This window comes from Delphinus delphis, chromosome 8 (genome assembly GCF_949987515.2).
Source record: "Delphinus delphis chromosome 8, mDelDel1.2, whole genome shotgun sequence".
NCBI classification, from domain to species: domain Eukaryota; kingdom Metazoa; phylum Chordata; class Mammalia; order Artiodactyla; family Delphinidae; genus Delphinus; species Delphinus delphis.
In genome coordinates, this window is record NC_082690.1 from 29,736,389 (window position 1) to 29,753,677 (window position 17,289).

Here is a 17,289-nt window from a genome sequence, read left to right on the forward strand (position 1 = left end):
TAGTATAGTCATTTTCACAATGTTGATTCTTCCAATCCAAGAACATGGTGTATCTCTCCATCTGTTCATATCATCTTTAATTTCTTTCAACAGTGTCTTATATTTTTCTGCATGCAGGTCTTTTGTCTCCTTAGGTAGGTTTATTCCTAGGTATTTTATTCTTTTTGCTGCAGTGGTAAATGAGAATATTTCCTTAATTTCTCTTTCAGTTTTTTCATCATTAGTGTATAGGAATGCAAGAGATTTCTGTGCCTTAATTTTGTATCTTGCTACTTTACCAAATTCATTGATTACTTCTAGTAGTTTTATGGTGGCATCTTTAGGATTCTCTATGTATAGTGTCATTTCATCTGCAAACAGTGACAGCTTTACTTCTTATTTTCCAATTTGTATTATTTTATTTCTTTTTCATCTCTGACTGCTGTGGCTAAAACTTCCAAAGCTATGTTGAAGAATAGCAGTGAGAGTGGGCAACCTTTTCGTGTTCCTGATCTTAGTGGAAATGGTTTCAGTTTTTCCCTATTGAGGACAATGTTGTCTGTGGGTTTGTCATATATGGCCTTTATTATGTTGAGGTAGGTTCCCTCTATGCCTACTTTCTGGAGGGTTTTTATCATATGTGTGTGTTGAATTTTGTCAAAAGCTTTTTCTGCATCTATTGAGGTGATCATATGGTTTTTATTCTTCAATTTGTTAATATGGTGTATCATATTGGTTTGAGTATATTGAAGAATACTTGCATTGCTGAGATAAACCCCACTTGATCATGGTGTATTATCCTTTTAATGTGCTGTTGGATTCTGTTTGCTAGTATTTTGTTGAGGATTTTTGCATCTATGCTCATCAGTGATATTGGCCTGGAGTTTCCTTTCTTTGTGACACCTTAGTCTGGGTGTATCAGGGTGACGGTAGCCTTGCAGAATGAGTTTGGAAATGTTCTTCTCTCTGCTACATTTTGAAAGAGTTTGAGAAGGATAGGTGTTAGCTCTTCTTTAAATGTTTGATAGAATTTGTCTGTGAAGCCATCTGGTCCTGGACTTTTTTTGTTGGAAGATTTTTAATCACAGTTTCAATTTCATTACTTGTGATTGTTCTGTTTATATTTTCTATTGTTTCCTGGTTCAATCTCGGAAGGTTGTGCTTTTCTAAGAATTTGTCCATTTCTTCCCTGGTTGTCCATTTTATTGGCATAGAGTTGCTTGTAGTCATCTCTCATGATCCTTTGTATTTCTGCAGTGTCAGTTGTTCTCCTTTTTCATTTCTAATTCTATTGATTGGAGTCTTCTCCTTTTTTTCTTTGATGAGTCTGGCTAATAGTTTATAAATTTTGTTTATCTTCTCAAAGAACCATTTTTTTAATTTTATTGATCTTTGTTATGGCTTCCTTCATTTCTTTTTCAGCTATTTCTAGTCTGACTTTTATGGTTACTTTCCTCCTGCTAACTTTGGGTTTTTTTGTGTACTTCTCTCTCTAATTGCTTTAGGTATAAGTTTAGGTTGTTTATTTGAGATGTTTCTTGTTTCTTAAGGTAGGATTGTATTGCTTTAAACTTCCCTCTTAGAACTGCTTTTGCTGCATCCCATAGGTTTTGGGTCATTGTGTTTTCATTGTCATTTGTTTCTAGGTATTTTTTGATTTCCTCTTTGATTTCTTCACTGATCACTTGGTTATTAAGTAGTGTATTGTTTAGCTTCCATGTATTTGTATTTTTTACAGATATTTTCCTGTAATTCATATCTAGTCTCATAACACTGTGGTCTGAAAAGATACTTATTATGATTTCAATTTTATTAAATATACCAAGGCTTGATTTGTGATGCAAGATATGATGTGTCCTGGTGAATGTGCCATGAGCACTGGAAAAGAAATTGTATTCTATTGTTTTGGATGTAATGTCCTGTAAATATCAATTAATCCATCTTGGCTAATGTATCATTTAAAGCTCGTGTTTCCTTATTTATATTTATTTTGGATGATCTGTCTAATGGTGAAAGTGACGTGTTAAAGTCCCCTACTACGATCGTGTTACTGTCATTTTCCTGTTTTTTGGCTGTTAGTGTTTGCCTTATGTATTGAGGTGCTCCTATGTTGGGTGCATAAATATTTACAATGGTTATATCTTCCTCTTGGATTGATCCCTTGGTCATTATGTAATGTCCTTCTTTGTCTCTTGTAATAGTTTTTATTTTAAAGTCTATTTTTTTCTGATATGAGAATGCCTACTCCAGCTTTCTTTTGATTTCCATTGGCATGGAATATCTTTTTCCATCCCATGACTTTCAGTCTATGTGTCCCTAGGTCTGAAGTTGGTCTCTTGTAGAGAGCGTATATACAGGTCTTAGTTTTCTATCCATTCAGCCAGTCTATGTCATTTTTCTGGAGCATTTAATCTATTTACATTTAAGGTAGTTATCAATATGTATGTTCCTATTCCCATTTTCTTAATTGTGTTGGTTTTGTTATTGTAGGTCTTTTCCTTCTCTAGTGTTTCTTGCATAGAGAAGTTCCTTTACCATTTGTTGGAAAGCTGGTTTGGTGGTGCTGAATTCTCTTAGCTTTTGCTTGTCTGTAAGGGTATTATTTCATCCATCAAATCTGAATGAGATCCTAGCTGGGTAGAGTAATCTTGGTTGCAGGTTCTTCCCTTTCATCCTTTAAATATGTCCTGTTACTCCCTTCTGGCTTGTAGAGTTTCTGCTGAAACATTAGCTGTTAATTTATGGGGATTCCCTTGTATGTCATTTGTTGTTTTTTCCTTGCTGCCCTTCATATTTTTTCTTTGTATTTAATTTTTGATAGTTTGATTAATATGTGTCTTGGCGTTTTTCTCCTTGGTTTTATCTTTATGGGACTCTCTGTGCTTCCTGGACTTGATTAACTATTTCTTTTCCTATATTAGGGAAGTTTTCAACTATAATCTCTTCTAATATTTTCTCAGTCCCTTTCTTTTCCTCTTGTGTTCAGTTCAAACTTTGGTGCATTTAATGTTGTCCCAGAGGTCTCTGAGACTGCCCTCAATTCTTTTCATCATTTTTTCCTTTTTCTGCTCTGCAGTATCTATTTCCACTATTTTATCTTGCAGGTCACTTCTCCATTTTTCTGCCTCAGTTATTCTGCTATTGATTCCTTTTAGAGGATTTTTAATTTTATTTATTGTGCAGTTCATCATTGTTTGTTCGCTCTTTAGTTCTTAGGTCCTTGTTAAAAGTTTCTTTTATTTTCTCCATTCTATTTCCAAGATTTTGGGTCATCTTTACTATTTTTATCCTGAATACTTTTTCAGGTAGACTGCCTATTTCCTCTTTATTTGTTTGGTCTGGTGGGTTTTTACCTTGCTCGTCAACTGCTGTGTGTTTCTCTGTCTTCTCATTTTGCTTAGCTTACTGTATTTGGGGTCTCCTTTGCACAGGCTACAGGTTTGAAGTTCCCATTGTTTTTGGTGTCTGCCCCCAGTGGCTAAGGTTGTTTCAGTGGGTTGTGTAGGCTTCCTGGTGGAGGAGACTAGTACCTGTGTTCTGGTGGATGAGGCTGGATCTTGTCTTTTTGTTGGGCAGGTCCACATCTGGTGGTGTGTTTTGGGGTGTCTGTGGCCTTATTATGATTTGGGGCAGCCTCTCTGCTAATGGGTGGGTTTGTCTTCTTGTCTTGCTTGTTGTTCGGCATAGGGTGTCCAGCAGTGTTGCTTGCTGGTCATTGAGTGGAGCTGGGTCTTGGCATTGAGTTGGAGATCTCTGGGAGATTTTTGTTGGGAGACCTCCCATATTGCTGGGAGGTCTCTGGTGCACCAATGTCCTGAACTTGGCTCTCCCACATAAAAGCCACAGCCCTGACACCCGACTGGAGCACGAAGACCCTGTCATCCACACAGCTCAGAATAAAAGTGAAAAAGAAAGAAAGAAAGAAAGAAAGAAAGAAAGAAAGAAAGAAAGAAAGAAAGAAAGAAAGAAAGAAAGAAAGAAAGAAGAAAGAAAGAAAGAAAATAAAGTTATTAAAATAAAAAATAATTATTAAAAAAATTTTAATGTAATTAAAAAAGAAGAAAGAAAGAAGAGAGCAACCAAACCAAAAAACAAATGCACCAAGGTTGCAGCTCAATATTAAAAAAAAAACAAAACAACTAAATTCCAAAATGGGCAGAAGACCTAAATAGATATTTCTCCAAAGAAGATATACAGATTGCCAACAAACACACAAAAGGATATTCAACATCATCAATCATTAGAGAAATGCAAATCAAAACTACAATAAGATATTATCTCACACCAGTCAGAATGACCATCATCAAAAAATCTACAAACAATAAATCCTGGAGAGGGTGTGGAGGAAAGGGAACCCTCTTGCATTGTTGGTGGGAATGTAAATTGATACAGCTTCTATGGAAAATTGTATGTAAGTTCCTTAAAAGCTAAAAATAGAACTACCATGTGACCCAGCAATCCCACTACTGGGCATATACCCTAAGAAAACCACAATTCAAAAAGGGTCATGTTCTACAATGTTCATTGCAGTTCTATTTACAATAGTCAGGACATGGAAGCAACCTAATTGTCCATCGACAGATGAATGGATAAAGAAGATGTGGCACATACATACAATGGAATATTAGTCAGCTATAAAAAGAAAGGAAATTGAGTTATTTGTAGTGAGGTGGATGGACCTAGAGTCTGTCATACAGAATGAAGTAAGTCAGAAAGAGAAAAACAAATATCATATGCTAACACATATATATGGAATCTTAAAAAAAAAAATGGTTATGAAGAACCTAGGTGCAGTACGTGAATAAAGATGCAGCCCTACTAGAGAATGGATTTGAGATGGGGGAGTGGAATGGTAAGCTGGGAGAAAGTGAGAAAGTAGCATGGGCATATATACACTACCAAATGTAAAACCAATAGCTAGTGGGTAGCAGCTGCATAGCACAAGGAGATAAGCTCAGTGCTTTTTTTCCCACCTAGAGTTGTGGAATATGGAGGGTAGGAAGGAGGGAGACTCAAGAGGGAAGAGATATGGAGATATATGTATATGTATGGCTGATTCACTTTGTTATAAAGCAGAAACTAACACACCAGTGTAAAGCAATTATACTGCAATAAAGATGAAAAGAAAAAATCCACATATAACAAGAACTAAAAAGTATACTAAAAAAACAAAAAGAAACAACAAAAAACAAAAAGAAGAGACAGACAGAACCCTAGGACAAATAGTAAAAGCAAAGCTATACAGAAAATATCGCACACAGAGGCATATACACACTCAGAAAAAGAGAAAAAGGAAAATATATATATATTGCTGCTCGAATGTCCATGGCCTCAATTTGGGATGATTCATTGTCTATTCATGTATTCCACAGGTGCAGGGTGCATCAAGTTTATTGTGGAAATTTAATCCGCTGCTCCTGAGGCTGCTGGGAGAAATTTCCCTTTCTCTTCTTTGTTCGCACAGCTCCTGTGGTTCAGCTTTGGATCTGGTCCCCGGCTCTGCATATGGATCGCCTGAGGGCATCTCTTCCCTGCCCAGATAGGATGGGGTTAAAGGAGCAGCTGATTAGGGGGCTGTGGCTCACTCAGGCCCGGGGGAGGGAGGGGTACGGGTGCAGGGTGAGCCTGCGGCGGCAGAGACCAGCGTGTCGTTGCACCAGCATGAGGTGCGCCATGTGTTCTCCCGGGGAATTGGTCCCTGGATCATGGGACCCTGGCAGTTGCGGGTTGCACAAGCTCCCAGGAGGGGAAGTTTGGATAGTGACCTGTGCTTGCACACAGGCTTCTTGTTGGCGGCAGCAGCAGCCTTAGCATCTCATGCCCGTCTCTGGTGTCCGCGCTGATAGCCACGGCTTGTACCCGTTTCTGGAGCTCATTTAGTTGGTGCTCTGAATCCCCTCTCCTCGAGCACCACAAAACTAAGAGGCAAGAAAAAGTCTCTTGCCTCTTTGGCAGTACCAGACCTTTTCCCGAATTCCTTCTCGGCTAGCTGTGGCACACTAGCCCCCTTCAGGCTGTGTTTAGGCAGCCAACACCAGTCCTTCCCTGGGATCTGACCTCTGAAGCCGGAGCCTCAGCTCCCAGCCCCCACCCGCCCAAGCAGGTGAGCAGACAAGCCTCTTGGGCTGGTGAGTGCTGGCTGGTACCGATCCTGTGTGCGGGAATCTCTCTGCTTTGCCTGCCACACCCCTGTTGCTGTGGTCTCCTCCGTGGCTTCAAAGCTTCCCCCTCCACCTCCTGCAGTCTCTGCTCGTGAAGGGTTTCCTAGTGTGTGGAAAACTTTCCTCCTTCACAGCTCCCTCCCACTGGTGCTGGTCCTGTCCCTATTCTTTTGTCTGTTTTTTCTTTTGCCCTACCCAGGTACGTGGGGAGTTTCTTGCCTTTTGGGAGGTCTGAGGTCTTCTTCCAGCATTAAGTAGGTGTTCTGTAGGAGTTGTTCCACATGTAAATTTTATTTCTGTTGTATTTGTGGGGAGAAATTGATCTCCACTTCTTACTCTTCCACCATCTTGAAGCTCCTCCCCTATATGTTTCCACTTATATAAAATATCCAGAATAGAGAAACTATAGAGATAGAAAATAGATTAGTGATTTCCCAGAGTTGGAGAGTTTGGGGCCATTGTATACTGTCTGTTAATGGGTACAGGGTTTCTTTGTATGGTGATGAAAATGTTCTAAAATTGAGTGTAATTATGGTTAAAAACTCCGTAGATATATTTAAATCATAAAATTGTACATTTTAAATAAGTGTACTTATGCGTATGTTATATAAATAATATTTTAAACTATTATAAAATTGTTGACCTATATGCTTTTTTATTACCACTCCATAAATTCTACATTGGCAACAAGAGCATCAAAATGTAAACTATTGCCTAAAATGTCAATGGGGTAGAGAAGCCTCACCCATTGGTGAATGCTGAAATTAAATGGCATCATCCTGTCTGTCTCCTATTTGTACTTGCTCTGGATCTATTCATCACCCAGGCTCTACATACTGTTTCTCCCTTCCCAACTCTTTCCCTAACCCCATTCCCAACCCATAGCTCCAGTCTTTTCCCTGTAGTTGAAGAAATGTCAAGCTGAGAAAACAAGAGAGCTCCAGTATCTCAATAGTCTCAGGAAAAGTCATGAGGCTTACTTTGTTTGGACCAGTGTAGGTCATATGATTCACCTCTTACTCTGAATCAATCACTGTGGCAAGAAGAGTGGAGAAATGTGTTTATTTGTTTAGGCCTATGTAACATGTCTATAGTCCCTGAAGTCACCACTTTGGCTAGGGTGAATGGATATGCAGATGACTTCAGCCAGTCAGGTGCAATTTCTCTCAGACCACGTGGTTGAGAATGGGGTAAGTATGGTTCCCAAAAGGAAAATTGAAATGTTGTTTGTGGTAGAAAACAGAACTACTAAAGCTAAGCAGGAATTAGCCAAACAAATGGAGGCAAATGGAGAAATAAAATAGAAAAATTCAGCAGTCTATATTATGCACAACCTGGTCAGTTTTGTTAATTGGTTTATGTTTTATCTTAGGAAATATTGTCTGTAAATAGTTGTAAAAGTGAAAATGGAGTGTTCAGATTTGTATTTCAGAAAATTTATTTTGGCTGCGGTGTTCAGATTTATATTTCAGAAAATTCAGTGAGAGGCCTATTTCTCTTAACGACTAGATCTCCAGCTTCCCCTAGACCTTCTCAAAGTACCCCACCCCAACAACTCTTTAAAATCTCCTAATAATTTTGCAGTATCTTAAAAACCTCTGATAATAGAGGCTGAGTTCAGGCTAAAGCTCAAGAAGGAGCCATATCAGGGAGAAAATATATGAGAGGGGCCACCTGTACTTTTAAATATACCTTCCTAAAATAGAGCATATTTTCTCCACACAGTAAGATCATTTTATTGATCATCTACCTACTACATTCCTGATATCATGCAAAGTGCTGTAATGATGCAAAGATAGATAAGACACTGTTCCTACATTTAGAGTAGTTGAAGGAAAGACTTGGCTACACTTCAGTCTATGAAAACTACCACTTGAAACTTTGTGTTCTTTGAAGTCAGATAACTGAACTTATTTAGCACTGGTTTCTGGTTCCTAGAACATTTCCCATATATAGCAGGCATTCAGAAATTATATGGTGAATAATTGTGTGAAAAGATAATATAAACTTGGTGCAATTATAGTTTAGAGAGGATCATTCTGGCTGTAGAGGTAACAGCATCCAGGAAATGCTGGCATTTACCTAGGACTTGAAAGATAGGTTAAGATCATACATCAAGAGAAGGAGGTAGTTAAAGAATGCATGAGAGACTTCCAGGAAAAAGTGCAAAAGAAAACAAAACAAAAGACAAAGTGGCAAAAAAAGAGAGAAAAGAATAGTAAACAAATAATTGAATTGTCTAGATTTGGATAGTTTGGAAAGATAGAAAGTAGTAAAAAGAAAAAAAAAGGGCTATAGAAATTAAATGGTAGCTTTTGTGTGTGTGTGTGGGGGGGGGGGTTTGAAAATTTGTTCCCTGGCTAAAGAGTTTGAAGAGCTTGAAGGAAGATAGGATGGAGTAAAATATTACATTTCTTGATTTGTTTTGTTCTATTGGACAGTGGGGGCAGGAGATTGGCATTGAGAATAGAAAACAGAAACAATGACGTTAGCTGGCAAAAAAAATCATGACCTACAGAAACTGCATCATGTTTTCATTAAACTATAGTGTAGCCTTTTGCCCCAATAAAAGAAATAATAATTATTTTTCTCAATATACATTATAGAAACGTTTCCCTAACCCATTAAATTCTGTAATAAGTAACTACCACAAGTTTTTTTTTAAGTGAATGACTGAGGACCATTTTCCAAGGTTTTAATGCTACATTAACAACTGAAAAAAAACATGCTCTAAAGAAGAAAATAATTTTTTTCTTCTGAAGAGATAAATTAAAGCATTGTCTCTTTACCTTATTTATATTTTATTTTTACTATTTATCTTATTAAATATTTTAACAATTTTTCAATGCAGATTATGATGATTTTAAAACTATTCCTGCACAATTTAAATAACTAAAAAAAGCTGTTGTCACTTATGCTAATTATAAATGTCATCATTTTAAAATGAACACTTTAATCATCATAATTATGTTAGTAGTTTTGATACTTATTGCCTGAAGTGCTGAAGTTGAGGACAGTTAGCCATGCCTTAAGGGTCTAGTCTGGTGTTAATAAATAAAAAAAAATAACTGACAGCTGATTACCTAAAAAAATTCAGGGACTAGCTTATTGTGTACCTAACATAGCAGTAGGTTGCAGATATATTTCAAATTAAACAGTCCACTTTCATTAGTTTTAGTCTTCCTCTTGGCTTGTAAATTAATACAATAATGAAGATATTTTTATTTCTTTTTTAAAAATAATATCTGATTGAAAATATGTTTCAGCTACATTATAAAGTGTATTTTGTATGAGTCTGGTACTCACAGGGGTTGCTCTGAATTACTGATGCCATGGCAATCATTCTTTTATGGAACAGGAATTATCTCTTCTTTACAAAAAGAAAAAAGGTGTCTCCAGGCATAATTAGAAATTGCTTATTTTATTAGATAAACAAGTGGCCTAAGGGTAATCAGTAATCCAAAGGTTATTAAGCAAATCTGAAAGTCATTATGCAAGATTACTTTTTCAAAATGGTTGCCTAGCCTTAGGTGATGTTCCTTAAGAAGTAGTATGGGATAACTTCCCTCAGAACAGTCTGATGAGAGTTTGATAAGAATGAAAATATTTGAACTGAATTTCAGATCTTCACAATCAGTATCTATGAGCAAAGCCCCCTAGAATCTGCATTTTAAAAAGCTAATTTCCTAAAAATATAGTTTTAGAATTATTTCACAGATGTCAGTAATTGCCATAGTTTAAAAAAAAACAAAAACAGAAAACACTATTTTAAAAATGTTTTCTTAAGCTACTTTGTTTAGGGGAGCCCATTCAGGTGAACCTTGTGTAAGAACAAATAAAAACAAAAAAAATAAGAGTTTAATTCTCCCTGTTGAAAATAAGGGAAGAGACTTCTTTGTGCTCCTTTTTCTTAGAGTATTTACTTTAGAAAAATTACCCTTGTAAGTACTTTCTCCTCTTTTTAAAATGTATATAAATCCTTTTGGAAACTAGATAGGTCTTTTGTCAGATTTATGACCCAGGAATGATTGTTTCAAGGACCTAGGAGATTTCTTTTTGAAATTCAGACACTAAGGAAGATAGCACCCCTATTTCCCAGTTTCTGTGGGAAGTTAGGAGGCTAACTTCCCTGGGCACTTTGCTCCAATTTGAAAATCTACCTCTGTCATAAAGTCATAAAATATAAGGCTTGTCTTTCCTGTGCATAAAGTCAATAAGCTAACACAGATGGTCATTGATTACTAGGTTAGACTAGGATGAAGTATGTGTGACAAAAAGTGCTGTCAAGTCCTCTAACTTAAGGACTGGTTATTATTATTTTAATCTTGGAAACCGGTTGTATCTGCTTGGCTATTAAGGGGGTGAGATTCCTTTCTGTCTTTGCAATCTCTTAGCAGATCTCCTGTGATGCATATTGCTTTTGGTGGGGGGAGGGGACGTGGCGCACCGTGTGGCTTGTGGGATCTTAGTTCCCAGACCAGGGATCAAGCCTGGGTCCCAGAGGTGAAATCACCACCGGACCGCCAGGGAATTCTCGTAGATCACATTTTGATTTAATGCTCATTGAATAATAAAAGTGTTCTCTTTCTCTGCTAACTGTGGAGAGAATATCTAGGTTGGGAGAAGATTTTATTTTTAATTATATTTCTCCAGCACTTGAAAAGCCAGTGTCTTCGCAAGTGAGCTGGTAACATGGATATATGAAACACATTGGAGTAAGAAATTATCAATGTTAGTGACTATGGCAAGCTATAGTATTTACATTCCTGTTAATGGCATGACCATTCAATTTTTAAGCAGTAGCCAATATAAATAAAACTTCAGGTCATGGACTGCCATTTTTCAGCCTTACTTTATGAATTAGCTGTGTTCTTGAAAAAAATTGTATTGTTAAAAACAAGACAGCAGGTTCAAAATGGAGTCACTTCTGGTAAGCCCCTCATCACCAAACTGAGACTTAATTACAGTTTCAGGTCTCCCAGAAATGGAATCTTAAACCAGTCAATCAGGAATTGCCTGATCAGCACTAGTTACACAATCCATCTGATAGACCCCTGCCATCTACTGCAAAGGAAAGAAACTTTGCAATAACCAACCCGCTTTTTTTTTGCCTAGTATATCTTCCTTGTTTATCCTCCCTTCTGCATATAAAATTTCATTTTGTCCAGCTCCTTGGAGTGCCTTTCTGTCTAATAGATTGGATGCTGCTTGATTCGAATTGATTTCTGCTCAAATAAACCCTTAATTAAAAAAAAATATGCCTCAGTTTATCATTCCACGGTTCTGGTGTCAGAAGAGGAAAACTGAAGGAAACCCCCCAGAAGGCCCTCAGGAGCGCCAAGCAACCAGACATGGGTACCTGTGGAGCCCCTTGAGCTCGCTGCTTTTTTGGTGCCTCTGGAGGTCCTATGTAAGTCCCTCTCAGATCTTAGTTCCACAGTTTTTTGTGCTTTGAGCTTTTAGACTTTGTTCGAGCATTTCTTTCTCCTGACTGATTCTGGAAACTGACTAGAGTAGGACTGGGTCCAACTTAAAAACTGGACTAGATCCAGTGTGAGGCCTTGGGTGAATAAAATTGCGTTTTAAGTTGAACAAGCAGGTTAACCTTACCAAAGGTAATCTCAAGTGACAGTGGCCACAGGGGAGAACTATGAACTTAGGTAAGTTATCCATTTATGGGGTGCTCTAGAGAAAAAGAGATATCAGCCACGCTCACCATAAAGGGAAGAGGGAGACTAGTTTTCCTCCTGTACAGTTTCTTGTTACCAGGATGAGACTCTGGGACACCTCACTTACTCCAGAGCCTACGGATGGGTTCCTGGGAAAATTGGCAGAAGCTGGCAAAGGGTGAGAATTCTTACCAAAGTCAGCTCTCCCAGATCTCTATCTATGGTGCCTGGTTGAGAGACAAAGTTAAAATTTCACGTTGTTCCTTCCTCTCCAAATTTAGATGGGCAGGCAAAAAAAAACTTTTGTAAGAATTAGATCTCTGAAATGTGACTTGTGAATTTGCTATCATGCACCCATTGATCATCAATCCTTTCTTCTCCATGGACAGCTATTGATTTCTCATTTGCATCTGCCTGTATGTCTCATTTTGTGTAGCCAGAGGTCTACTGACTGTTGCTGGCTCTCAGGGGTTACGTGGGAAGCCTCTTGAAACCATTCAGGCTGCAACCTAATTTTCTGAAGAATTAAAAACAACTGTACTAGTCTTACAAATCTAGTCAGAAATTGTGCCAGAAACACAATTTGATTCCAACAGTCCTTTTTTTAAATTTATTTTTTATTGAAGTATAGTTGAATTACAATGTTGTGTTAATTACTGCTGTACAAAGTGACAGTTATATATATATATATATATATATATATATATATATATATATATATATATTCTTTTTCATATTCTTTTCCATTATGGTTTATCACAGGATATTGGATATAATTCCCTGTGCTATACAGTAGGACCTTGTTGTTTATCCATTCTATATATACCAGTTTTCATCTGCTAACCCCAAACTGCCAAGCTAATCCTCTCCCACCACCCTCCTCCTTGGAAACCACCAGTTTATTCTCTATGTCCCTGATTCTATTTCCAACTGTTCTTTTATAAACAAGTGAGTTTTGCATTATAGTGCATGTCTTGTGGCTAAAATTTTTAGATAAAAGCTATATGATCTCTGTTTGCATCTGCCTGTATGTTTCTATATGTCTGTGTATGTTATAAATGTGTGATTTTTTTCTACCTCTTGATGGTATTGCCAAAATTAGTTTGTAAAGAGCTCTATGAAATTGGCTTAAAGGCAAACACATGTTTATATAAGTCAAGTATATACTCAGAAATATAGAAACTAACCCAAATTTTTTTGAGTTCACATGATCTAAGGTAATCTTTGGTAAATAAAAGCTAGTTTAAATTTGTTGATTTAATTAAAATAGGCATGTCTTTACAGTTTTCAGCATGAAATATAACACTTTTATTCTATCTAGGGTTATTTAAAGTCAAATAAGCTCATGTTATCTCTCTTAAGAATCTGTCGGGCTTCCCTGGTGGCGCAGTGGTTGAGAGTCCACTTGCCGATTCAGGGGACGCGGGTTCGTGCCCCGGTCCGGGAAGATCCCACATGCCACGGAGCGGCTGGGCCCGTGAGTCATGGCTGCTGAGCCTGTGCGTCCGGAGCCTGTGATCTGCAATGGGAGAGGCCACAACAGTGAGAGGCCCGCGTACCACAAAAAAAAAAAGAATCTGTCAACAAGAAAGATAATTAAGATAATGAACTATTCAATATCTCATGAAATTTTGTGAGTAATCTAAACATAATTGTTAAGAACAAGCAAATAGAAGATGTAAGGTAAAAGTTTATAAATGAACATTTTTTAAAGTATAATTGACTTTCAATATTAGTTTCAGGTGTACAACATAATGAAGTAATATTTTTCTAGATTATACTCCATTTAAAGTTATTACATAATAATGGTTATATTTCCCTGTGCTCTACAATATATTCTTGTTGCTTATTTATTTTGTACACAATATTTTGTGTCTATTAATTCCATATACTTATCTTGTCCCTTCTCACTCCCTATCCCCTTTGGTAACAACTATTTTTTTCTCTATATCTGTAAGTCTGTTTCTCTTTTTTAATATGCATTCACTGGTTTTATTTTTTAGATTCCACATGTAAGTGATAACATAGAATACTTCTCTTTCTCTGTCTCACATTTTACTAAGCATAATACCCTCTAGGTACGTCCCCATTGTTGCAAATAGCAGAATTTCACATTTTAAGGCTGAGCAATATTCCAGTGTGTTTGTGTGTGTGTGTGTGTGTGTGTGTGTGTGTGTGTGTGTGTGTGTGTGTGTTAAATAATGGTACTATGGACATTGGGGTGAATGTATCTTTTTGAGTTAGTGTTTTTATTTTCCTTGGTTATATGCCCAGCAGTGGAATTGCTGGAACATAAGGTAGTTCTATTGTTTTTTGAGAAACCTCCATACTATTTTCTATAGTGGCTGCCCCAATTTACATTCCCATTCCCCCAAACAGTGTACTAGGGTTCCCTTTTATCCATATTTTCTCCAACATTTGCTATGTGTACACTTTTTGAAAATTTATTTGTTATTTGTACACTTTAAAAAAATATATTTATTTATTTATTTGGCTGCACCAGGTGTTAGTTGCAGCATGTGGGCTCTTAGTTGCAGCATGAGGGATCTAGTGCCCTGAGCAGGGATGGAACCTGGGCCACCTGAATTTGGAGCATGGAGTCTTAACCACTGGACAACTGGGGAAGTCACTATTTGTACACTTTTCGATGATTGCCATTTTGACAGGTGTTAGGAGATATCTCATAGTAGATGATGCTGAGCATTTTCTCATGTGCCAGTTGGCCATCTGTATGTCTCTTTTGGAACAATGTCTATTCAGGACTTCTGCCCATTTCTAATTGGGTTGTGTGTTTGTTTGATATTGAGTTGTACAAGATATTTATATATTTTGGATATTATCCCCTTAATCTGTCATACCATTTGCAAATATTTTCTCCCATTCAGTAGATTGTCTTTTCTTTTAGTTGATAGTTTCCTTTGCTGTGAAAAGTTTTTAAGTTTAATTAGGTCCCATTTGTTTATTTTTGCTTTTATTTCTTTTGCCTTAGAAGACAGACTCGAAAAATATTGCTATGGTTTATGTCAAAGAGTGTTTTGCCTATGTTTTCTTCTAAAAGGTTTATGGTTTCTGGTCTTACATTTACTTCTTTAATCCATTTTGAGTTTATCATTGTATGTGGTGTCAGGGAATGTTCTAATCTCATTCTTTTGAATATAGCTGTCCAGTTTTCCCAGCACCAATTTTGAAGAGACTGTCTTTTCTCCATTGTATATTCTTGCCTTCTTTTCATAGATTAACTGATCACAAGTGCCTGGGTTTACTTCTGGGCTCTCTATTCTGTTCCAGTGATCTGTGTCTGTTTATGTGTCAGTACCATGCTGTCATGATTACTATAGCCTGTAGTATAGTCTGAAGTCCGGGAGCACGATACCTCCAGTTTTGTTCTTTTTTTTTTTTTCCAGTTTTGTTCTTTTTTCTCAAGATTGCTTTGGCAATTTGGGGTCTTTTGCAGTCCCATATAGATTTTAGGATTATTTCTGTGAAAAATGTCATGGGTATTTTGGCAGGGATTGCATTGAATCTGTAGATTGCCTTGGTAGTATGGACATTTTAACAATATTAATATTAATTCTTCCAGTCCAAGAACATGGGATATATTTCCATTTCTTTGTACATTTTCAAATTCCTTCATCAATGTTTTACAGTTTTCAGAGTGTAGGTTTTCCAATTTCTTGGTTAAATTTATTCCTATGTATTTTATTCTTTTTTTTTTTTTTTTGGTACGCGGGCCTCTCACTGTTGTGGCCTCTCCCGTTGCAGAGCACAGGCTCCAGACGTGCAGGCTCAGCGGCCATGGCCCATGGGTCCAGCTGCTCCGTGCCATGTGGGATCTTCCTGGACTGGAACACGAACCTGTGTCCCCTGCATCAGCAGGTGGACTCTCAAACACTGCCCCACCAGGGAAGCCCTATTTTATTCTTTTTTGATGTGATTTTAAATGGAATAGATTTATTGCTTTTTCTTTCTGTTAATTCACTTTTAGTGTGAACAAAAAGGATATTTGCAGGATATTTGTATCCTGCAAATTTACTGAATTCATTTATTAGTTCTAATAGTGATTTTTGTATATGGTATCACATTAGTTGCAAATAATGACCATTTTATTATTTACCCTCCAATTTGGATGTCTTTTATTTCTTTTTCTTATCTGTTTTCTCTGGCTAGGATTTCCTGTAGTATGTTAAAAGGAAGGGGCAAGAGTAGGCTTGCTTGTCTTCTTCCTGATTTTAGAGGAAAGGCTTTCAGCTTTTCACCAGTAAGTGTGTTAGCTGTGGGTTTGTCATAAATGACCTTTATTATGTTGAGATATGTTCCCTCTAAAACAACTTTGATGAGAGTTTTTATCATCAAGGATGGTAAATTTTGTCAAATGTTTTTTCTGTGTCTATTGAGATGATCATGTGATTTTTATCCTTCCTTTCATTAATGTGGTGTATCTCATCCATTGATTTGTGAATATTGAACCATTTTTGTGGCCCTTGAATGAATCCAACTAGATCATGGTGTCTGATCCCTTTTATGTATTGTTGGATTCAGTTTGCTAATATTTAGTTGAAAACTGTTTCGTCTATATTAATCAGAGATATCGGCCTGTAGTTTTCATTTATTTATTTGTTTCTTTCTTTTCTTTCCTTTTTTTCTTTTGAGTGTCTTTTTCTGTTTTTTTTTTGTTTTTTTTTTCTTTTTAGCAAAACTTAGAGTTTATTGTATTAGCACAAGAATTCAGTATATTAATTAAGAAAAGAATATAACTAATTAAGGAAGAATAGTAAAGACAGAGGTTTATGTGGCATTGAATTGGAGAAGCACCTACATGCAGATCTAAGCAGCACTGGGAAGCCCCTGGAACAGCAATCTGGAGTCCCAGTTGGGAAAAGGTCCCAGGCAGTGTCTCTACCCTTCAGCCTACATGCAGATTTGCAGTCTGGTTATTGTCTTAGTCTTAACTCGTAAGTCTTGGAGTGTTCTCTGATCCTTGGAGGCTGGCCAGGCCCTCAGGATTCAAGAAGTCCCCAGACTTACTCCCTATCTTATCTAATGATTTAGAAGGTGTGCTTGCACCACCCCTACAGGCCTGCATGTAACTCAGCAGTTTGGCAAGTAGCTAGCTTTGCCCAGTCAGAGAGGCCTAGAGCCGCCTCCATAGCATGAACAAGACTACTTTACTAGCTTCCCCAACATTTGGCCTCTATGATTATTTACACTGAAGAGTGTAAGAATAAGACAATATAACATGAGCAGTTTTTCAGATATGGTAGGATAAATGACAATTCCAAATGGTAAGAAGGAGCAATAAAATCAAAGATACAAGCAGTGGATTAAATAATGTAGAGAACAATTTTCGAGCCTTGGGGGACTGAGTAAAGAAAAAGTCCCACCAAGAATAAGAGTTATGTTTTTGTACATTAATTCCCACATCCATTAATTTGTTAGCTGCAATAGTAGTAACAGTAGAGTGTTCTAACAAAGTACAGTTA